Source organism: Lygodium microphyllum, chromosome 10 (genome assembly GCF_053477565.2).
Source record: "Lygodium microphyllum isolate KBCC chromosome 10, Lygodium_microphyllum_v1.1.10, whole genome shotgun sequence".
NCBI classification, from domain to species: Eukaryota; Viridiplantae; Streptophyta; class Polypodiopsida; order Schizaeales; family Lygodiaceae; genus Lygodium; species Lygodium microphyllum.
The window spans coordinates 84,425,746-84,450,545 of NC_141144.1; positions in this window are offsets into that span (position 1 = coordinate 84,425,746).

Below are 24,800 nucleotides of genomic sequence, written 5' to 3' on the forward strand. Positions count from 1 at the left end.
TTACATTCATGTAGAAGAAGGTAGGCCGATTTTGGTTGTCTATGTCCAGAAACCTATATTGTACGAATGGTAGATTTGGAAAACCATGGATACGGTAGTCTCGATACTTGCAACATTCCTGGATTATAATCCTATTTGTTGGGATTACCTTCAGTACCTTGTCATAGACAACAATCTAGATGTATCTACTGACACATGGTAATCATAAGTGGATTCGTTATCGACGAACAAAAGATAAAGGCCTAAACTACTTTTAAATTTACCATCCATTCAAGTCAATTCAGATTACTCTTCATGTTGGAGAATGAATCGGCCTCAATATAATAGTAACGCTCATCCCACAACCATCTTCTTTCGTGATTCACAAGGGATGGATCATATAGGCAATCGAGTATCCTCATCATTTCTCTTCTCCACTCATCATCCATGGAGTTCAACGAAGTTGTGTACATTGCTCGAAAAACAAGGAATTGGTTCTAGGCATTATTATTTTGTGAAAGTTTATCCCTTAACAATTAGCAGGTTGATTATTACTTAGAACAATTGGTTGTAAAAACCATAGATATTTTTAATTTTAATTATGCTCTGATACCATGTATCACAAGCATGCCTAAAAATTCATTGGTAGCATGTTTTAGTGGTTCATTAAGGAACTATCCTAGATTATTTTTCCCAACACTTGCGAGAATGCATGGGGTCTATTGTCTACGTTTCCTAGAGTCCACCGCATGATGGAAGGTATGGACCGTCCCCAAGAGGATCAACTGGCAAGCTCGGGGTCCTAATTTGACAATTGAGGTCTCAACACATTAGCTAGATCCATATCGGAGGTGTCCCACAAGGGCTCCTTGTCTGACTAGTGTAAGAGAGGGGGATTTGATAATGGGGAAATACTAGCTACACTCGCTAGTATATAAGTTGTTAAGGACTTGAATTTTCACCATCTGATAATAACACAAGTCTCATTTCATCTTCACCTCTCTCTCCAAGCTTTCATGGCTTCTTCCTCTCTCTTTCTGTCTTTCTCTCTCCTTTTCTAGTATTTCTCTCTTCTCATCACTCTCTTTCTCTCTCTTCCTGCAATCTTTCTCTCTCTTTTGCACACACTCTCTCTTCTCTTCTTCTCTCCCTCATGTCCTCTTCTTGACAAGTGGTATCAGAGCTCTAGTTTTGATCCATTTAGTAACCTTACATGCTCAGTTACCATTCTTTTCAATTTAAAAAATCCTAGAAGCTTCAGGTACACAGGGACATGTACTAAAATGGAGGAGAACTAAAGGACCCAGAGGTCAAGGACTAGGAGGACAGCAGTTAGGAGCATTAATGGAGTCCTTGGACTGGCAAGTTTAGATCAAATTTCATGTAATTTTTGGAGGTACTTGGTGAATTAGGGTTGCAAGCCTTTAGTGAAGACTAAAGGCCTGGTCACTTTTTCAAATGGTAGGGTTCTTTTCTTCTCAAGCTTCTTTTCAACTTTTCATGGAGTGTTTTCTAGAAATCCCTCCATTCCTCTTTTGCCTATGAAGATCTTGCACTTCTTGATTCATACCAGCTTGAGCCAAGTGAGGACATTTAACTTCCTTTTGGACAACCTCCAGTGCCTAGTTTGCATCTTGAGCAAGCTCACTCTGCAAGTGCTCTAGCTTGTGGATTTGTTGAAGCAGGAAAATAGAAGCTATGGATTGATCTTTGACATTTCCAAACGATTTAGCACTAGAATGACTATGGTAGAGGTGATGCCTCCATTAGAATCATTAGAATCACTAGATATTGTGAGAGCCCTGGCTTGCTCAGATGCCTCTATTTGCTTGAGGAATTCATCCAATTGAGATTGAGAAATATCCTATTGCTATAATGTTTTATGCATTACATATTTCTCCAATAACAATGCATTAGAAGAGCTCCACATTGAATATGTAGACAACCGTAGTTGGTTTCAAGCACTGCTTGATAAGATCCTTGTCGGATACCACCTGGAACCACAGGGATAGAAGTGAAAGTAGGAAAGAATGTATGGCTAGCCATATGGAGATCCTGAAAGAGGGATTTTAGAGGTGAAAAGTTTTGAATACCTAATTGCATGTTTAAGAGGCGCATGGCAGTGTCAAATGCTCCTACAGTAGCATGCTCTCCAGCTAAAGATGACTTCTATATCCAGATGTGACTTACAAACAAATCAAGTGGGAGAGAAATAAAGAACTGAGAGTGAAAAACAATAGCTGTAGTGCCTACACCCCCAGTATCAGCAGGAAGCTCTAGATCCTCCATTTCCCATCCCCTCTTCTTCATTCTCTTCTTCAATTTCATCCCCTTCGAGCACCACAACATCACCATTCTAACTTTCCACAACTTCAAGAATTTCCACTTTCTCACCCCAAGCATGGGTCGCTGTAGAAGTTTAGACTTCTCAGGAAGTACCGAAACATTTTCACCAAGTTCTTCAGCTAGACGATTTGCTATGTCTATGAGCCCATGGATTGCACTTGTAGCATATGCAAGAGGAAGGTGACATGACTCCTCCAAAATTTTCACACGCTCAAGAACATCACCCAAAAGCAAGAGCAATCACAATACTTCTAGATTCAATTGCAAGATTGAACCGAGTACTTTCATCCTTCACAAAATGCAAAGCTATATCTGGAAAACCTTTTTGTTGAAGATAAGCAATTATAGCCTACCCACAAAGTTGAGAACTCTTGATCATTCTCAGAAACCCATCAAACTTTTTCTTTATCGCAACAAGCTTGAAGATGCACTCTGTTGACTCCATCTGTAAGATTACATATTTCACAAATGGAGCATTGATTTCACCTAAAAATATTCTCTGCTGTACATCAAAAAGGACAATTCAATCTTTTGCATGGCACAACAAGTTACCTATACGGCATAGAAAAGGGCATCAGTGGAAGATAGAGGGTTGTAGCTCATAGATTTCGGTGCCTGGTTCATGTCTACTATTCATGGCCTTCTAATAGAAAATAAAGAGCTTTCTCATGCTGAGGCAAAGTCTTAGCTTCAAAGATGCCACTCTTTCACATAATAAAGAGTCATCCACGTGCATGGAAGGCATTTGTGCAAGAGCTAGCTCACTGATTGGAAGAGTGGGAGTCCCCATAGTGCTAAGAAGATATGGATTTAGAGTTGAAAATACAGCAGGAGGAATAACTTGTGTAGTTGAGTGTGCAGCTACACCAGATGCTGCCGATCCATGCTAAGTGGCTCCAGCAAGGGTCACAAAAACTAATGGTTTCTCCTTTGATGGAGAAGAGTGAGCAAGAAAAGAGGAAGCCCTCTCTGTATTTGTGAGTAGGAAAAGAGGAAGCTCTCTCTGTATTTTCCAATTCAACCGAAGTAAAAACATGATAACCTGCTGGTGGCCCTACAATTATTTCACCATAGTATCCTATATCCCAATTGGTTCATACCTCATGATTACCCAAATTTAATGGTGAGTTCTTTTCAAAGTTCTAATGGTGAAGAAGAGAGCAATGAGCAAGCTGAACAACAAGACTTGGATAATGAGCAACATGATCAACAAGAAGATGAGCAAGAAGGCCAAAAAGATGTACAAGAAGGAAACAGTGAAGAGCAAGATATACAAGCTGATGACATCTTAGTTGATGAACCACATGAGGCACTCAGAGATGTAGGTGGTTATGTTGAATGTTTTAGACTCTTGGAGAAACCTCATGATGATATTCTTGAGCATCAGTTTACACTTAATCAAGGTTTACAACAGCCATTAAATGCATTTGATAATGAGTACCATGATCATGGTTATAATGACCGGCGTATATTCGATGATGATATAATACATGATTTGGACATACATGAAAATGAAGATGGAATTGTGCTTTCCTATGATCTGGGAGATTATGGATGTGATTATTAACTTGATTATGGGGTTACTTCATTATATCCATTTGATCCAGGTGGATTGGAGTATGTGGTTGATGGGCATTCTCTTCTCTTGGACAATCATTATGATGGAATACCTTTTGATCCAAGAGGTTAGTGGATTGCTTGGGATCTCATTTAGACCAACATCCATCTTTTTGGTAGACTCTTTTGGCTGAAGATTGGTTATCTATGGCCATATTTTAGTGCAGGGAAGATTGTAGACATCTCACTATTTTACACCAAATTTTACTCTGAATTCTAAACAACTAAACCCAACCTACAATGGCTGAAAGAACTTACCAAGAGCTCCATTTTGATGTGTATCATGCCTTGATTGGAGTCTCGTATAGAAAGTTATGACAGATTTACTACAGTAGGGACCTATAGTAAACAACTTGATGTCCACTGTCTAGAGCTCACATTTACTCAAGATATTTGGGTCAAATTTTCATTTTTATAATTCCCCAATAAGGCCCATGTATTATACATACCCGAATGACCCATCATATACAATAATACCTCTTCATTCATTAGTATACCCCTGTAATAATGCAGCAGAGTAGTACTCTGATCTACTTGTGCCCAGTTATCATAAGTGCCCAAATTGTTTTTTAGGGCAAAAACCTTCGGGTGGGGATGGAATGTAAGAGAGGGGGATTTAATAATGGGGAAATACTAGCTAAAATGGCTGGTATATGAGGTGTTAGGGACTTGAATTTTCACCATTAGATAATAATACAAGTCTCCTTTCATCTTCACCTCTCTCTCCAAGCTTTCATGGCTTCTTGCTCTCTCTTTCTGTCTTTCTCTCTCCTTTTCTAGTATTTCTCTCTCATCATCACTCTCTTTCTCTCTCTTCCTGTAAAGACAAAGAAAACAGTCTTTTGGCAAAACATATTTATTTATTATTTTACAAAGTTATTTACAATGATTTTTTCCTTCTTCCTACACAGAAGATAAACCTCCGTTCATTGGAAAATCCCTTTTGTCTGCGTAGAAGAAAAGAAACCCTCCAAGATTTTTGTCCCTTCACCAGTATTATCGGAGACTCCAGGATCCCATCTTGATTCATGTGAGGGTCAGACAATTCCTAGGAGCGATGAAGAGGTTTATAGTCAGAGCCCCCTTGGCACTCCCACCTCCTCCTGCCTAATGCATTCCTCACCAAGAGACCTCTCGTTGTCGGGGCCGGTCCAAAGCTTCTCGTGGTGGTACAAAACCATCCCCCTTAGAGTAAGGTTTCACGTCTTAGACGTGGGGGAGGCATAACATGATCTTTTCTCTTATTATCCTGATTATCTATTTACAATCAGATTTAACTACTATAAGCACAATCAATCTTTCCTGTGAAACTATCAATGTGTGCACAAATAAAAAAGAAACATCATCAAGTATTTTTAGCATATGAAGAACTCCACCCAAATCTAGGGTTTCTCTTTTGAGGTCCCACCTTATTCTTAGGGTTTTGCTTCTTACTTGCAACTATTTTTTTAGATTGCCAAATTATTTCACCTATGTGATTAATTATGATAAGTCTTCTTTATCCTAATGAAAAATTTGTTATTTTCAACCTAAAAGATAATATGGACATTTATACCTATGGCAAGCAATTCATGGGTTGCCTTGCCCTAACCCACGCTTAGTAGGATTTCAAATGCTTTTCCAAATCTATTTAGACTTTAAAATTTGTATAAAAACATTGTTATCAATGTCCAACAAGTCCTACAAACTTTCAATATTTATTTAATTTCTTGATACTTATAGTTTCAGGGTTGTTGAGTATTTCATAGTTATTTTCACTTCAATATTTTTGATATTTTAGGTTAGGTTTTCTCCTTGATTGATGCATGGATCAACTCATGATATTGACACTCTCGCTAATATAATAATTAATATTAACATTATGTGTGTTTTCAATAAGAAAATAGTTGTTATTTTATTCTACTCATATTTTATGGTTTAATTGAGTCCAATCATTTGTTGAACTTTCCACGTTATCTAGAAAGATCAATTTACATTTAGCTATGTCCCAAGTGCAATGTTGATTGTTTTTTTGAATTTTTTATTCCAAGTAATGCAAACAACATAAGTGTAGTTTTTCTTTTATCTTTTATACATCGAATTATATTTCCATGCACCTAATTTATGCGTGACTAGTATATATTTTCCTATGCAAATTTTCATTGATTTAATGCATTGATTGTATTATGATATTATCTAAATTATTTTCTATAAATTACAATAAAATTCATATGTATCTCTTTATCATTAGAAAAATAAAATAGAGATAGTCGCTTTTAGGGAAGAATTATAAAATAATCCCTTTCCTAATAATGTCTACCATTTTGTTGTTATTATGATCACGTGTCATTAATGAAATAACAATAATTATCATAAAATAAAATATAATTAAGATATTTTCTTAATGACATGCATATAATCCTTTTTCAAGTGAAAAATTCTTTTCGCTGAATAGCTAATTATTATATTACTTTGGTTATTTTCCTAACCAGCAGTTCATATGCATTTTCATTAGAATGTGTTTTTAATTGTTTAAAGACAAATAAAGTTATAAGCTTATAAAACATTAATATTTTCCAAGCCATCGAGACGTTACCTCTCTCAAGTTTGCTGTAACGGGGATCTTGCCAATTCTTATTGTGTCATTTTCTCCATCGATCGTGTTTCCTTATTTCCCTTGCTTCAAATGTGTTTTTTGACTTTTTATGACCTCACAGAGCCATCGGATGTTAGGCGAAATCGACATAGTAGTTCAGGGTGAGTTCTTGGTCATCAAAAAAAATTTCACCAGGATTTTGCTTAGCAGTATGGTTGAATGGGATGAAGACGTAGTAGGGGTTAGAGAAAATGAAAATGAGGTATAAGTTTAACAAACGGGAATCAAAATGGCCTCTGCCCTTGACATTTGAGAAGGCTTATCTCTCTCCCACACTCTTTCACTCTCCAATTTCCACAATATGATGGCCTATGAGTCTCTCTCTCTCTCTCTCTCTCTCTCTCAACATGAATGGGGGGTATTTTTCTCTTTCAAGCCTCAAAGCTTTGATGGATAAGAGAAGTAGAGAAATTTTACTAACAATAGGAGGTCTTTATCCTTACTTTCTTTTTGTGTAGAAGAGGGGATATATTTATAGGCATGAGGGGGAGCATGCAGTGGACTAATTCATTTGGCTACTTATCAAGAGCCAATTGAGCTTCATTGAATATTCATTTTGATTGCTTACCTGTTGGATGGTGGCATAGCAATGATTTTTTAATGATTTCTCTCTCTCCAAGCGTAAAAAAGTCATGTATTTTGGCTTTTTTTCTTTTAAAAATTACTTAATCCAGTGGTTTTTGGCCTAGTTACTTCATGACTTATCTAGTATATAAAGTCATGTCACACTCTTTGATACTTAACTTACTCAATATCATGCTCATTCTTGCGCATTCTTCATCTACCGATTGAGGCTTTCACAAAAAAATTTATGGTTAAAAAATTAATGCGATCGTCGACACATTAAATGGAATCGAAAATGCCAAATCAAATATAATGCAAAAAAAATTATATGATCAAGTCATGGTAATATTATTTAAGAGGCATCTTTGCTTTTTATTCCATGGAAACATTGAGGCGTCTTCTCATATCGGAGTGTAAAATTAATTTAATGTGAGACTCATTTTTAAGAAAATTACGTGTGATCACTTATATGACAGCTCAATGAGTAAATTTTAAAATGTCTCAAGCCTGAATTCTTTTGTTGGTATAAAGCGATGTGGCGAGAATATTACATATAGGCACTTAATGTATGGAGCTCATCCATGCAACGAAGGTGAGAGTAGTATCCATGGCACAAAGAGAGAGAGAGAGAGAGAGAGAGAGAGAGAGAGAGAGAGAGAGAGAGAGAGAGAGAGAGCACATGTATAGATAAGTAGAGAATGAATGTGAAAATGAGTTTGGAGATCTAACTTTTATGTATCAAGGGTTTAAATAAATATTCTTATAAAAATTTCAACCTTAAAGTTTCAAATTAAAACCCTAACCATAGACACTTTATTTCAGTAATTGAAAGCTACTATCAAAATTACTCAAATTGACAAACACTTCATTATACTTCATTATATCCTCAAATATCTATGGATCACTAAGTATATTCAAGTCTAATTAGAAAAAATATTTGATTTTTTCAAGAAAAAAATATAAAGGACCTTCAAACACAATAGCTAGAAATCTAAGTACTTTCAACACTTATTTTCATTCCTTCCAACAATAGAGTACTAAAAAAAATGAGTAGAAGAGATTAGTTGCAATATATAATTATGCAAAGACAATGTTCTAAAGGCTATAGAACTCTAGCTTGCAATTTAATCGTTAGTTTAACCAATGTGATTGAATAATCACAACATATATACTCATATCTTAGATCATAGTAAACCAAAATGATCAAAATTAAAAGTACACATAAGTTTAAAAAATGTAATTTGTATTCACTCTTTATAAGAATTTTTACAATGAGTCCACTATCTCAAGGATATGTGGAGAAGCATACGGCTTACATATGTCAAGGATTGTTCACTACGAGTCCTGACCTTTCTATTATATAATTTGAAATAGAAGTTGCAAAGGGGCTTATTGGACATTAATTGGATTTGTTGTCTAGGAAAAGAAATGGGGCAACGACTCTCTACACTAACTATAAAAGGATTATGATCATTCCACAAGATAACCACATCTATGAGAGCTATATATGTCTCATCTCGGGTATGTTGATCCCAGCTGATCCACTCTCCTCGCAAAAGTTTCCGTCTTCTATATCGAAAGCGAATGCACAGATTTTGTCTAGTGATGAAATACATGTAAATAAAACTAAAAAGATGGTTAGTAAAAGTGACTAAACACAACAATTTATCTAAGCAATACTTATATCAATTAAATCAAGACATACAATTCAATCAAAAAAGATTTACGTGAATGTAAGATCTGATTTGTTAACCCTACACTTAATCGTCTCATCAAAATGTTTTCTTTTGATGTGCCATGAGTTGCCCAATAGTAGTTGACTCATCCATTCCTCAAACAAATACTTGCATTGATAATAAGTAATCTTTGTTTTCATCAAAACCTCACTTGAACCGAACAAGTGTGCAAACAATGAAAATTGAATAAATCAACCAATGGATGCACATCTTTGGAGCCTATGGAACATTTCATAGTACTATGTCAAATTTTATTTGTGACTTACATGCTTCTCACAACACCAAGCTACCAATCAACCATTCACAACTAGATAATGGCAGTAGTGGGACATGTTACAATGTCTAACTTTCTACTACATACAATGAATTATTATAAAAGATATTTTGAGTTGCAAGTTGACTTGCAGAGTTATTATCATAGATGAAAGAACCTATGTCTTCATGCCAAACATGTGTCTTGCCGCTCAAACATTCCACATTCCGCCATTCATGCAAAGTCGATGGATAAAGAGTTCTTAGTAAAACACATTTGAATTAGAACACTACAAAGATGATAAAAAACAACTCTAATGCAAAAAAATAAACAACGATAAATTTTAGAAACTTACTGTTTTGTTTATATTTTGTAATGTAGTTCTCGTCGTGTAGACAGATTTGTTTATGTACATAAACATGTTGGATCAACACTTATGTTATTATACTTATCCCATTAAACAATTTTTTGAACTCTACAATCCTATCATTTCAATGTTTACTGGGAGTATGCACACTACAAGATATAGGCCTTATACTGACATTCAAAGTGACCAAAATGTTCATAAAGAAAATTTCCCCCGTCATCGCAAAAAACGTTGGTATTAGCGATGCCATAAAATAGTCGCTATCAGCATCGCATTTGCAACGCTATTATGTGCGCTCTAGGAATCCAAGGGCGAGCTATAGATCCTTGCAATCCAAAAGCTCATCCCGTCGCAAAGGACCATCGAACGTGCTCTGCAAAAAAAGAAACAAATATACATTAATCCACCAAACAATAATTCATTTTAATTAAAATTAGTAACTATGGACAAGAAAGATGAGTGACTTACAGCACCGCCACGTCCATACAATCAGTCGATTAATGCAGTGTGACCATGTCTCTCTATATATCGAGTCTCTAGGTTCCTGGGATAGCGGTTTGTAATGGAGTGCTACAAAGAAAACAAAATACAACTGTTAGAAACACAATTGTCAGTACAAGGGATATTGCAAGAAAATAAGCAAGTAGAACAAAAGAAAATGCATCCAATCGTCTGTGTGACATGTAGGCACACATACACTCTATCATCGAGCCTCTGGAAAACCTATCTGTTGCGACAGGTACCGAAAACTCCTCATGCAAGGATGCTACTATGTAGTCCTTGCTCCCCTCCGATATGTTCTTCCAATGATCCAAGATGTTGTGCCGAATAACTTGTTGGCACAACTCTCTCATACGAGCCATCACCCTCCTCCCCTCATTATTCATGATGATGGCTCCTATCCTATCATCTACAAGGTATTATGCCTAAGATGTGTCCTCTCCCACTTGCAACCACACTCCTAGATATATCCAGGAGACCCTTGTATATCTGGTGTACCTACAAGGGTAATATCTCTCAGAATAGCACCCATAGGGGTGCTATCTACGGACGACTGAGTAAAAGCTAAAGTGACTGGACTAGACGTCCCCACAGGTGTGACAAATCCCATAGGTGACACAACTCCAACAGAAAAATGAGACGGAGACATTGTGCCGGTACCTCCACAACAACCACCTGAGCCACTCTCTCTCGAAAAGCTGAACGAGAACGGGCAATAGCACATGTATCCCGAGGCAACCGCGGGCTCACTGCATCCATATCTCCACATCATCCCCCAGAATGACTCCCTCCATCCAGCCCAAGTCTGGAGTGTCGACCTCGTCTATTGGAAACTGAAGCATCAGAGGGCACCGAAGTAGATCTAACAGAACGGCCTGATGGTGTCTAAGAGACAGCTCTTGGTCCGCTATATCTCTAAATCCAGCCATCTGATCTGAAGACATACTTGTAAAGATCTCATGTAGCTCCTCGTCACTCATCTCTCGACTCATTGTGCTGATCTAAATATCCACAAAGGTCTCCTGCACATACAAAAATTGATGTTAGAATAATCAATATAAATCAAGCAAAGCACGGTAATATAAATCTTTTAAAAATGATCTTACTTAAAATGCATATATTATGTACCCTTATAAGCGATTCGTGGATGAATTGAGTAAATTGATTCTCCAAGTATAAAGTACCCTATGGTCCCATGTCAATCTCCTGACACAACTCCGCATACAATGGAAGGTCGATAGACGTGTCACCACAAAAGGATGAGTCCACCTCGTTCTCAAAGAATTCTTGGACTCCTGTATTTCCATCATTGTTACTAGATTCTGGCTCCTCTACATGCTCCAAGCTTTCAATGGCCTCCACCTCTTGCAATATCAACACCTCTATTTGCATACTGTCCTCATCTACGCTGGGAACATCGGTTTGGTCATATACTCTCGCACTTTAGGGAGCTGTAGGTATAACATACCACCATCGAGGTTGTCAGGGGTTTGGATAGAAAATTCCTTACTCAAAATCACATACAAGAGAGATTTAACTTTTGTGACATGTACCATGTCGTAATAAAATTTTAAAAAACATGAGTTCGTGCACCTGTTCACAATGGGCCAGCAACACAAACGTGCCGCACAAATCCATCCATCTTTTTTCAGAATCTATTTCAAGAAATCCAGATGGACCTCATTGACGTGTTGCTCCAGCTCCTTCAAGTACCACTTTGAAGCACTGCACATCGAATAGGATCATGGAGAAGCTAGGGTAATCCACCGTGATAATACTTTGCAAGTTCCCAAAATACTCCATCTCATCTATAATTGTGTTTGGATCCATTGCTCGTCGTTGGCTCTCTTTCTCAAACTTTACTATGATACCACAATCTGTTGTGGAGCACATTTTGTTGATACGCTCCACGCAGAAATGTCGTCTGCATGACCATGTCACACTATATATTTTGTACTGTACATTGAAACACTCAATTAGTTGTCCCATATAAAATGTAGATACGACAAACCCTAAACACATCATCACCTTTGGACTACATCCCCTCAGGAATTCCCAGTCCTCAGTTGAGACCTCCGTCCCTTCACGAGACGTTGCGGTCAAAGCTCCATGCAACCATCACATTGACATAAACCACGGTATCTCCTTCATGCCCTCAGAATATCAAATCGATCAATGGCGCATACTACGTCAAAATTCAGTAACATGAAAAAAATCATAAAACACCTTGAAAAAGCACAAATGTTTTTTATGATAGTGCCAAAAAGAAATCAACGAAGCATACGTACAAGGTACCTGAACAACTCGGTCACACTCATATCGCTCCACCCGTATTTTACTTGCACACTAGGAGTGCAAGTAGTGTCTTCAAGTGAAATATTCATATAATGGTATGGATACTTCCTCTCTAAGCATATAAGATGTCTCGACATCCATGGGTATCAATGCATCGATCATTGCCTCCATATGAGGCTCCAAGATTGTAGGAACGTCTAGAAGGCTACCTATCTTCTCTAATATTGACAGTATAGATTGGGTAGTACCTTACAAGTGGTGGATTGGCTTAAGCACTCCATCCATCGCACGCCCACAAACTCTTATAATTGGCCGCAAAGGGTGCACTCCTCCTTGGGATGAGACATCACCTCCCTGTAATAAAATTTTCGACCACACCCAATGTTTTTGTATATGATATTCAATTAGTTTGCAAATACAATGTATGATTGACATGCACTTTTTTTACCATTTGCTTAAAATCTGAGATTGCTTGATCAATGCTTTCTGATTGAAACTCGTCGAAGTGTCATACATGTTCTATAGACAATCGACATTTTTGTTTAATTGTCAACTTACATTGAGAGCAAGAACATGGGGCACACTGATTAAGATACACCTCACAATCTTGAAAATCATGACCTTCATCGTTTTCCATTTGGTCTAGTTACGACAAACAATTTTTTTTTGTTATCATTCTTTTTTTCTTTCTTAAATTGTTTGAGAAGGGATTTCTTCTCTTGTAACTCAACAAAATTAACATATGCAAAGTTTCCACTCACCCACAAATTAACATATGTCAGAGTGTTTCCCATTGTCTTATGGTATTGCACCGGACCTCACCACAACTACTACTACTACTATTACTACTATTACTACTACTACAAACAAGAAAAGAGAAAGTTAAAGAACAAGATCTTATCCTTTCTTTGTTTTTTATACATTCATTCTTTTCTCTCCCTCCCTCTCCCTCTCTTTATTTTTTTCTCTCTTCCTCTCGCTCTCTCATTTCCTTTAACTATATATATGGTGTTCACTTATCTTTTCACCCAATATGGTGTTCAAAGGCTACAGAACTCCAGCATGCAATTTAATTGTGATTTTAACCAGCACAATTGACTAATTACAATATATATACTCACATGCTTGGATCAGAGTCAACCAAAATTATCAAAATTAAAAGTACACAGAAGTTTAAAAAAAGTTTGTATTCACTCTTTATAAGAATTTTACAAGGATTCCACTATCTTAAGGATATATGGAGAAACACATTGCTTACATGTCAAGGATTGTTCACTATGAATCTTGACCTTTCTATTATCTAACTTGAAATAGAAGTTGCGTAGGGGCTCATTGGACATTAATTGGATTTCTTGTCTCAGAAAAGAAATGGGCCAATGACTCTACGCTGATTACAAAAGGATTATGACGACCATTCCACAAGATAACCACATCTATGAGAGTTGTATTTGTCTCATCTCAAATATCTTGATCCAACAATGTGATCCACTCCCCTCGCAAAAGTAGTCATCTTCTATATCAAAATCGAATGCACAGAGTGTGTCTAGCGATGAAATACCTGTAATTAAAACAAAAAGTATGGTAGGTAAAAGTGACTAACACAACAATTTATCTAAACAATACCTATATCAATTAAATCAAGGCACACAATTCAATAAAAAGGATTTACATAAATGTAAGATCTGATTGGTTGAACTTGCACTCGATCATCTCATCACAATGTGTTCTTTTGACCTACCATGACTTGCCCAATAGATGACTCATCCATTCCTCAGACAGACACTTGCATTGATAAGTAATCTTTGTTTTTTTTTGCACAAACTAAGATGCACATCTTTGGAGCGTGTAGTAGGTTTCATAGCACTATTGATGTTAGATTTTATCTTCAACTTACATATTCCTAACAACTCCAAGCTACCAATCAACCATTCACAACTAGATAACGGCGGCAATGTGACATGCTGCAATCTTTGACTTTCTACTACATACAATGAACTATAAAAAAAGATATATTGAGTTGCAAGTTGACTTATAGAGTTATTATCATAGATCAAAGAACCTATGTCTTCATGGCAAACATGTATCTTTATGCTCAAACATTCCACATTCTACCATTCACGTAGAGTCGATGAATATAGAGCTATTAGTAAAATACATTTGAATTAGAACACTGCAAAGATTATATAAAACAAATCTAATGCAAAACAATGATAAAATTTAGAAACTTATTGTTTTGTTTATATTGTGCAATTTAGTTCTCGTCGTACACACATATTTGTTTATGTGTATAAACATGTTGGATCAACACTTTTATTACTGTCCTTGCCCCATTAAACACTTTTTTGAACTCTAAAATTCTATCTTTCCAATGTTTGCTGGGGTCTACAACATCCTTACGCTTGACCTTGAAACTTCCTTGAGTACTTGGATACATTAAAATCCAATCCAACTTACAATATTTATCACAAAACCAATTACCACTACTATATTTCTGGTTGAAGACCTCCATTGCCACTATGTTACTAATGTTTTTCCTTTGTAAAGACATCTATATTAACCAAATACAAAATATTAATGTTGCAAACTAAATGTTCAAATCTGTATTAGATTTTTCTTCCCATTGATTATAACTAGATGCCATTAATAATAATTCATAAAAAATATTTACAGTTAAAACAAAAATTTACCTTTAATCTTTGTAGAGAGCAACACACTTGAGAAACTTTGTAGCCTGTTGGGAGTAAAGGCGCCTCTACCTAGCCACCCATGTATTACTACACTGACAGTACCTACCACTGTACACTGCAGGTGGCAGTGCCCATCACAGTCACTTATTCTTTGTTCTTTTAGTGACAATTTGAATAAAGAAAGGCCCGGCCACACATTGTGGTTGTTGGAGTTCCCACTTTTGAGTCTCTTTCTCTCTTGGCTCTTGCTCTCCATCCGCCATAACTCTCACCGCCAAGCTTCTTCCTCCTGGGTTCCACTTCCCTTTCAACTGGTATCAGAGCAAAGGCATTAGAGCTTGCCAAACATTCTCTTTAGCCTGGATTGGAAGAGCTTCAACCTGAGCTTAAATGGAAACCATGGCACCTTCATTTGTAGGTATGTTTTGATCTCTTGCCTCCTCCTCAAGTTTTCGGACCTTCATCGGCTTCTTCTGGGGCTGCATTGGAGCCCCCTCGACATTTCCAAGTGTCCCCGCCCGAGGACTGTTGAAGACCCCCCAGCCCCCAAGAACAGCTAGTGCAAATTTTGGCACATTTTTAGGGGGATGGGCTGACCTGCTCATGGCATTTCCCTACTCTTCCTCGGCTTCTTGGCACTCTTGGCAACCTTCCCCATCATTGTTTGACTCCCGGCATTAGTGCTTGGCTCTTGATGATCGATTCGAGTGCTTCCCCCTTTAGCCCTTGATGTATACTTGACATTTATTGTTTGATGCTTCTTGGCATTGCTCGTTTGATGCCTATTGATGCCCGGTGATACCTGGATGTTATGGGATGCTATGTCTATGCTTTGGGACTTATTTGGAGCAGATTTAAGCACTATTTGAGCTTCATTTAATAATAAATTGCTTGCTGTAATATAGTGGACTGAAGCTCATTTACTTGGTGTATGCATTGGTTCATGGATACGAGGGGCTTATTAGAGGTTTGAGTGATCATACTAATGTATTTGGAGGTTTTCAAATGCTTCTTCTTGGTTTCGGAATGCTTTTGAGCTTAGATTAGGCTCCGAATTGGTCATTAGTCACTGGCATTTGGCTTTACTTGGCATGCTTTGGACTGGTCTCTAACTATTGTCACTGCTTAACATTTAGGCTTCTTGCATTTATGCTTTGGTCAGATATGGATGCCACTTGGTTTGCCCATGCTTTACAGTTCCTTGGAGCTTCATCTTCAGATGTATTTGAGTATTTTGGATCTACTGGGCATTACATTTGATTATCAGTTACATGTTCTTTGAATGCTTTTAGGCTTATGCTTTACAGGTTTGAGATAGCTTGGGATTTATGCTCCAAAAATACCCTACTAGGATTTGGCATGTGTGATGCTATGTATCTGATGTATTAGAGCGTTTCTTGCTCTCTTTGCATGTGACTTCACTTCCAATGGGTGCCTCTTGGTATATTGGGATGTACACAGAGTCTTTTTTACAAATGAGCTTGAGCTTGTAGGATAGTTACATGCATTTTCTCTCTTGAGAGCTTTATGTCTGCAGTTTATCTGTAGTGGGCTGATTTGATATGCCTATTGGGGCATGCACCTATCTATGTCACAGGTTTGTCAAATTCTTATGCATCTTGAATGATTATGTATTGAGCTTCTTTCTCTATTAGTTGTGCTTCTACTTGGTCTCTTCTCTTACCCTGAGACCCATTACATGCATGACTACTAGACCTATGAGATGTCTCTTGACTGACAGGTGATTGGTTTGACAGCTCTTGGTACCTTCTTGCCCCTGGAAACTCAATGTTCAATGTACCTTGCTACCTGGCAGTTGCAGTGACATACGTATCAGTGATTGCTTCATTTTGGGATAGTTTTATATACTGTTGTCATTTATTACAGCAAGCTGAAACCTACAAATTTTGAGCACTTCTATGAGGGTAATACTTACTATTTGATGTTATCTTGGTCATATTTGGTAGAGAGGTGCTTCTGTTTGGTGAAATCCACTCTTTTAGTCAGTTTTAGTAGTGGTCTTAGTGCCTTTTCTACTAATCACAACAACTTGCAATTTTACTTTTTTGCATTGATTTGGGACAGTATGGCTAGTCATCTGAAAGACATAGCTCTCTTTAACATTGCCATGTTGGATGGTATCAACTATGGGTATTGAAAGTCCCAAATATGGTAGGTTTTGGTGCAGACGTTGCAGATTTAACCCTTGCATTTCAAGGGTGTCAAACCTGAGGATATGGATGATGATGTTTCGATGGAAGTTGATGCACTATGCAAGTATACCATTATTTTGTCACTCTCAGAAGAGGTCCATCATAATGTTGTTGAAGATGAGAATCAGAGTGCATGGGATTTATGGGAGAAGATTCATGAGCTCTATGCGTAGCAGAGTCCTACGTCATAGATGTATTGGCTGAAGTAGTTAATGAACCTTTGCATGAAGGAGGGGACATCCCTATCATCTCATTTCAGTCAGTTTCATGCTATCATGAGGAGTCTGTTGTCATAGGGTATTGAGTTCAAAGACAACTTTCTACTTGGCACCTTGCCTGAATCATGGGATGTCTTCCGTACTCCCATATGCACGAACAAGCTTGATGGGCTAAAAATCAAAGATGTTGAGAGTGCTTAAGTGATTGAGGAAATCAACAGGAGAAACAATGATGCTTCCCACTCTTCACATGCATTGACGTTAGAGGTGGCAGACATGGCAAGCATGATAATGATCATAAGGGCAGGGAATCTCAGAAGTCCAGGTCCAAGTCACGTGGTGGCAATAAGTCCTGGGACAGAAGTCTGATCTTACCTGTCATTATTGCGGGAAAGCAGGACATATTAGGCCACAGTTCCATAAGATGCACAATGATAAGTGCAAGGAAAAGGGAAAAGAGAAAGTGTAGGAAAAGTCTTATGAGTGCAGTATTGTACCTACAAAGTCTAGTGTGAAGATAGAAGAGGTTAATGTCATGCAGGCCACTGATTCAAATGATGATTACATACTTGTAGCTTCTTCATGTGATGTTGTACAGGCTTTTGAGATACATTCTATGTATGCACAGTGCTGGCTCTTGGATTCGGGTGTGTCATTTCATATGACACCCTGTAGAGATTGGTTTCATACATATCATACCATATCTGGTTCTGTGCGTCTTGATGATGACAGGTCTCTTAACATTGTGGGCATTGGAGATGTTAGGATGTAGTTTCCTTTTGGAAGTTCTTTTGTTTTGCATGATGTACGCCATGTACTTGCGTTGAGTCTCAGCCTTATGTCAGCTGGACAGCTTGATGATACAGGGGGGTATTTTGTGTCTTTTCGAGACTCTACATGGAAGATTACTCGTGGTAGGCTTGTGCTTGCCAAAGGTGCCAAGTCTGGCAGCCTCTATCCCTTACTTGTATCTAGAGCTACATTGGATCATGTTTTGTTTGTTGGTTCTATTCCCCATGTATCCCTTTGGCATGCTCGTTTGGGGCATATGTCTCTTAAAGAAATGAAAATGCTTCGTACTTTGCAGTATCTCACGCCTTTTGACTCTTCGCATTTTGATTTTTGTGATCATTGTTTGTATGGTAGGCACACTAGAAATACACATAAAAAGTCTGGTAAGAAACACATGGGTGAGCCTGGCTCTTGTGCACTCAGACGTATGTGGGCCCATGCCCTTTCACTCACTTGGTGGGGAAAAGTACTTTGTTACTTTCATAGATGATTACTCACGTAAAGTTTGGGCTTATCTCATAAAGAGAAAATCCGATGTCTTAGACACATTTCATTGTTGGCTTGTATTGGCAGAGAACAAGTTTGGGAAAAGGCTAAAATGCCTAAGGTTAGATAATGGGAGTGAGTATGTATCACGTGCTTTTGAGAAGTTTTGTGACGAGCGAGGTATTAAGCGTTAGTTGACCGCCCCTTACACCCTCCACAGAATGGTATGGTTGAACGCATGAATAGGACCATTTAGGAAAGGGATTGTAGCATAATTAGTGAGGCTAGCTTACCGCAACCCTTTTAGGCTGAGGCAATTTCTACTACAGTGCATCTCATTAACAAATCACCTAGTAGTGGCATTGACTTTCAGGTTGCAGAGGAGGTATGGGTAGACAAGCCCCCCTCTTATGATCATTTGCATGTCTTTGGATGTGAGGCATTCTGCCATGTGCCCAAGGACAAACGAAATAAGCTAGATCCTAAAAGTGTCAAATGCATTTTCATTGTCTATGGAGATGTAGGAGAATGGGTTACCGCCTATGGGATCCGCATGCGTGAAAAGTGATCCGTAGCTATGATGTCATCTTTCATGAGGATAAAATGCATATGTAGCCTAAGAAAGTGGTTGAGGTACGCAAAGTTATCTTTCAAGAGGAGCCCCCTACTCCCCTTTAGCCCACTCCATGACCTCCTGACCGTTTTGCGCCCTCTATGGATTATGTACTAGTTACAGATGCAGGAGAGCCTCTCACTTATGATGAGGCTATGCACAAGGGTGATTGTTAGTCTTGGGAGAGGGCTATGTAGTTTGAGTTTAAGTCATTGCATAAGAATCAAACTTGGAATTTGGTTTCCTTGCCTTAGGGTAAGAAGGCTTTGCCATGCAAGCGGGTGTACAAGCTGAAAAGTATCCCTGGACACCCCAAGCCGGCATACAAGACTCGATTGGTTGCTAAGGGTTTTAAGCAGGAGCATGGTGTTGACTTTGATGAAGTTTTTTCTCTTGTGGTCAAGATGACCACCCTATACGTAGTCTTGGCCTTGGTTGCACAGCTTGACCTGGACTTGTACTAGATGGATGTAAAGATGGATTTTTAACATGGGGACTTGCATGATGAGATTTACATGGAGCAACCTAAGGGCTTTGCAGACCCTGGTAGGGAATACCTAGTGTGCAAGCTAAAGAATAGCCTATATGGCTTGAAGAAAGCACCTAGGGAATGGTACCATAAGTTTGATACATTCATGCAGTCACAAGGCTACAACCGTAGTGCTATGGATTCGTGCTTGTACAGAAGAAAGCCCGTGATGGTTCTTTATTGATTTTGGTACTCAATGTGGATGACATGCTTTTAGCAGGGACAACTCATGAGGAGCTAGATACTCTTACGCCTCAACTCAAGAAGAGCTTTGAGATGAAAGATCTGGGATAGGCCTCTCATATACTTGGTATGTGCATTACGTGCGATAGACCTTAGGGCCTACTCTATCTATCATAGAGAGAGTACATTCATAAAGTCCTTGAGCGCTTTTGCATGCAATATGTTAAGCCTATTGGCTACCCATTACCTTCTCATGTGAAGGTTTCATAGGCTGATTGTCCACAAACAGATGAGTAGAGGGCCAAGATGGCCAAGATTCCCTATGCATCAGTCGTGGGAGGTCTTATATATGCCATGATAGCCACCCGTCCAGATATAGCTTTTGCAGTTGGGGTTGTGGCACGTTATATGGCTACACCTAGCAAGAAACCTTGGGATGCCATGAAGGGTATCATGAGGTACCTGAAGGGCACAATAGATATGTGAATTTATTATGGCAGCCAGGATACAGGAGTCATGGGATACACTGACTCTGATTATGCAAGACATGGAGATAGTAGGAAGTCCACTTCTGGCTATGTGTTCACTTATGCTGGAGGGGCTATCTCTTGGATGTCCAGGGCACAAAAGTGTACGGCCCTTTCTACTACAGAGGCCGAGTATATTGCAGCCACAAAGGCTTGCAAGGAGGCTATCTGGTTAGGCTGTTTGATTGCAGACCTTGGTATGACAGTTATTATGCCTACACTGCATTCAGATTCTATGAGTGTCATTTAGTTAGCCAAGAATCTAGTCTTCCATGTGAAGAAGAAATATATTGAGGTGAGGTATCACTTCATTCACGAGGTTATTGAGGACAAGTCTGTTGACCTTGTCAAGATTTTGACTGAGCAAAATCTTGCGGACTTGCTCATGAAGAGCCTCGCTATCAAGCACTTTGCCTTCCTCAAGAGATTGATAGGCATTGGATGAGATGACGCCTCTTTCCTCATCCTGTTGTACATATGTACATGTGATACTATTTTTTCTTTTTTCTCTCTCACTAGGGCAAATTTGCTTTTAAGTGGGAGGTTGTTGGGGGTAAAGATGCCTCCGCCTAGCCACCTGTGTATTACTACATTGATACTACCCACCATTGCACACTGTAGGTGGCGGGCATGTATCATGATCACTTATTCTTTATTGTTTTAGTGACAGTTTGAATAAAGGAAGGCCCGGCCACACATTAAGGTTCTTGGAGTTCCCACTTTTGATTCTCTCTCTCTCTTGGCTCTTGTTCTCCATCCGCCATAGCTCTCACCACCAAGCTTATTCCTCCTGGGTTCCACTTCCCTTTCATAGTCCTCAATCCTAAGGCTATTAAAAAATAAGTCGATTTCTAAACAATAGGTGTATCTCACTGAGATGGATGCCAATGATACAATAGCAAACGGAAATTTAAATCAAAATATGCATAATTTGGAAATTTTTTCTCCAAATGCAAATGATATTTAACCATGAGGTAGTTTTGTTTGAGATGTAGAGAGAGAAGATATGTAGAGACACGATAAGGAGAGAAGAGACACACCATATATACTCCCAAGACTACATCATATTGATCACAATCTACATATATATATGTGAGACCTAGTCTAGATAGGGTGAGTTATATATATAGCTCCAATACCATGTTGAGATGTAGAGAGAGAAGATATGTAGAGACACGATAGGGAGAGAAGAGACATGCCATATACACTCCCAAAGACTACATCATATTGATCACAATCTACATATATATGTGTGAGACCTAGTCTAGATAGGGTGAGCTTTATATATAGCTCCAAGGCCCCCACTCAAACAGAGGTCTCTAGCCAGGATTGAAAAAAGTACTCTTGGGGGGCACAAGGGAAAAACTGGAGCTCCTATATACAAATGTACAAACATGATCAAGAAGGATTATTGTGTGCAATCTGTGCAAAGAGACAAATAGGGGAACATGAATCTCTGAAATTGAGAGAGAGTGTGAGAGAGTGAGAGAGAGAGAGAGAAGAAGAAGAAGAAGAAGAAGAAGAAGAAGAAGAAGAAGAAGAAGCAAAAGGAGAAAGAACCACACACACACACACACACACATAGACAGAGAGAGGGTATGGAGCTTAGCTTCCCTTTTTATCAAAATATTTTGCATTAAAAGCTCTAAGAGATCGTGTTTCACCATGCATGAGTGTATAAGTCACAAAGCACTAGTCATGGTAGCCATGAGTTCTTTTGAATATATTCATCTCTACATATGTTAGCATTGAATGGGTGTGAAATGCATAACATATCCTTTGAATCACATATTTTTACTTAGCATGATATGGATGAGCATGAAGTTTAATGATAGAACATTTCCCTCTCTCACTATGATAAGATTATCAGCAATATGCCATTTTCACCTCCACACATACCCTCTCTAGGCCTTAGCATATAGTGTTATAATCTCAAAGGGTATAAGGGGGTATATGACTCTACAATTGTTGCACTAGCATCAATCAAGGAACTTGAAGATGAATCCAATTAAGAACTAGAAGCACCATTCTTCTTCATGTTTCTCTTTCCTTTAGAAGAGGGATACTTTCTTCCTATGTTTAATAGAAAGCTATCCACACTTTTCACAAGAACAACAACATGGCATCTTGCTCTTTGTAGTAGACATAGTGACCAAACATGAAATAGTGCTCTAACACGAGGACAAGAAAGATGCCCTTGTACTTGAACAATAAATTCCTCTTATGCCTAAAGCAACAGAGGTAAATCCACAAGTGTGCAATCAAATCTAGACCACTAACTATCATCATGTCTTGGAGAAAGCGAGAAGATGATAACCTCTCTCCATACCAAAGAGAAAGGGTCTCACACCCAGGGATAGTGTCTTCCATCACACCATTTCCTTTTCATTTAGCCCATGTCTTGCCCTAAGTTTTTTTCAACTTTTGAGATGAAGATATGGTACCTTTTCTTTGTTTAATTGTCAATTGGTTGTTAGCCTTTGTTTTACATACAAGGGTGTTGTAACCTGAAAGCCAATAGAGATGACTACTACTAAGGCCTTGTTCTCACCATAAACTACAAGGCTTGCTACTCTATTACTTCTTATTCCCACACCTTAGCTTTAATGGGTTTGCATCACCTCCTTCCATAATAGCTTATGTGTCCTACTATAGCTAGGCAATATTCCTTACCTAAGGTTTAGAGTAAGAAGCCCAAACATGAACCTAAACATTATCTCCTACCGTAGCTCTAGCTCCTACCAAATATGCAATACCTCCTTGATTTCCAAGTTGTGGTCTATCACATTGCTCCTATAGATCACTTGCTATGAGTCTTCTCCCTTCATGTAGTGCTTCTTACCCTGCATCATTGCTTATTGCCCTGTAATGCTGTAACAATTTGTTTATAAAGTACATTCATTAGCTCTACTTTGCATATTTAGCAACATTGAAATATTGATTATTGGGTAGCATTAGTAGCTTTGCTTTGGTTATTGGACACCCTATGCATTCATGTTCTAATGTTGTTTATCACGACAACGTTTTACTAATGTGTTGACTCCATTATGATTAAGGTTGTAGCTAATATTGTATTTTTTTCTTCTCAAACCGGTGCTCCAAGTGCTTGCTCAACATAGCTTGCATTCACTACAAGATATAGGCATTATACCGATGTTAAAAGCAACAAAAATGTTAATAAGAAAATTTACCCCTATCGTCGCAAAAAGCATCGTTATTGGTGACGCCATAGAACAGTTGGTATTAGCGTCGTTATCAGTGTCGCTATTTGTATCGGTATCAGCATTTGCGACACTGATATCGATGCAAATAACGACGGGTGCAGTAAATTTGTGATGCTAATAGCGACGGTAACAGAGAAAAAAAATTTGTGGCAGGGCAGCTATAGCACTATGTGCTTTATTTGGGCCATACAAAATAGTTTCGACAGTGTGTACAATGCTCATGTAAATAAAGACAAAGTGTACTTAAATCATAACACTGATACATGAAATAAATACATGATCACATAATGAAAGCAATTGGTACAATCATGGAAACATATCACTACTACATAGAAAATGTCTACGCAGATCATGTGATAAAAAAAGAAGGGTGTGTGAGCTCCAGGGATCCAAGGGCGAGCTATAGATCATCGCCATTCAAAAGCTCATCCTGTCGCAAAGGAGCATCGAACGGACTCTGCAAAAAAGGAAACAACTACACATCAGTCAACTATACAATAATGCATTCTAATTAAACATGGTAACTACGGAGAAGAAAGATGAGTGACTTACAGGGCCGCCGCGTCTATACAATCGGTCAATCAATGCAGTGAGACTGTGCCTCTCTACATATCGAGTCTCAAGGCCAGTCGGATCGCGATTTGTAATGGAGTGCTGCAAAGAAAACAAAATACTAACTGTTAGAAACACGATTGTCAGTACAAAGGATATTGCAAAAAAATAAGCAAGAAAAACAAAAGAAAAACTTACAAAGTCCTCCAGATATTCTTGTGGCTGCCACTCCCAAGATGATGGACCACTCCGGCCTCTAGTCCTGCCCTCGCCACCTCATGTTGCTGTCTCCAACATCCTGGAGAATGTGTAGCCTCCTCCCTGAGTCGACACCAGTTGTCCGTGTCTAGCCACTCGGGCTTTGCCACCCCACTCTTAAGTGCCTTGCGTGCGTCTAATCGTCTATGTGACATATATGCATGCATGCACTCCATCATCTAGCTCATAGAAAACCTATGTGCTACGGCTGGTACCAGAAACTCC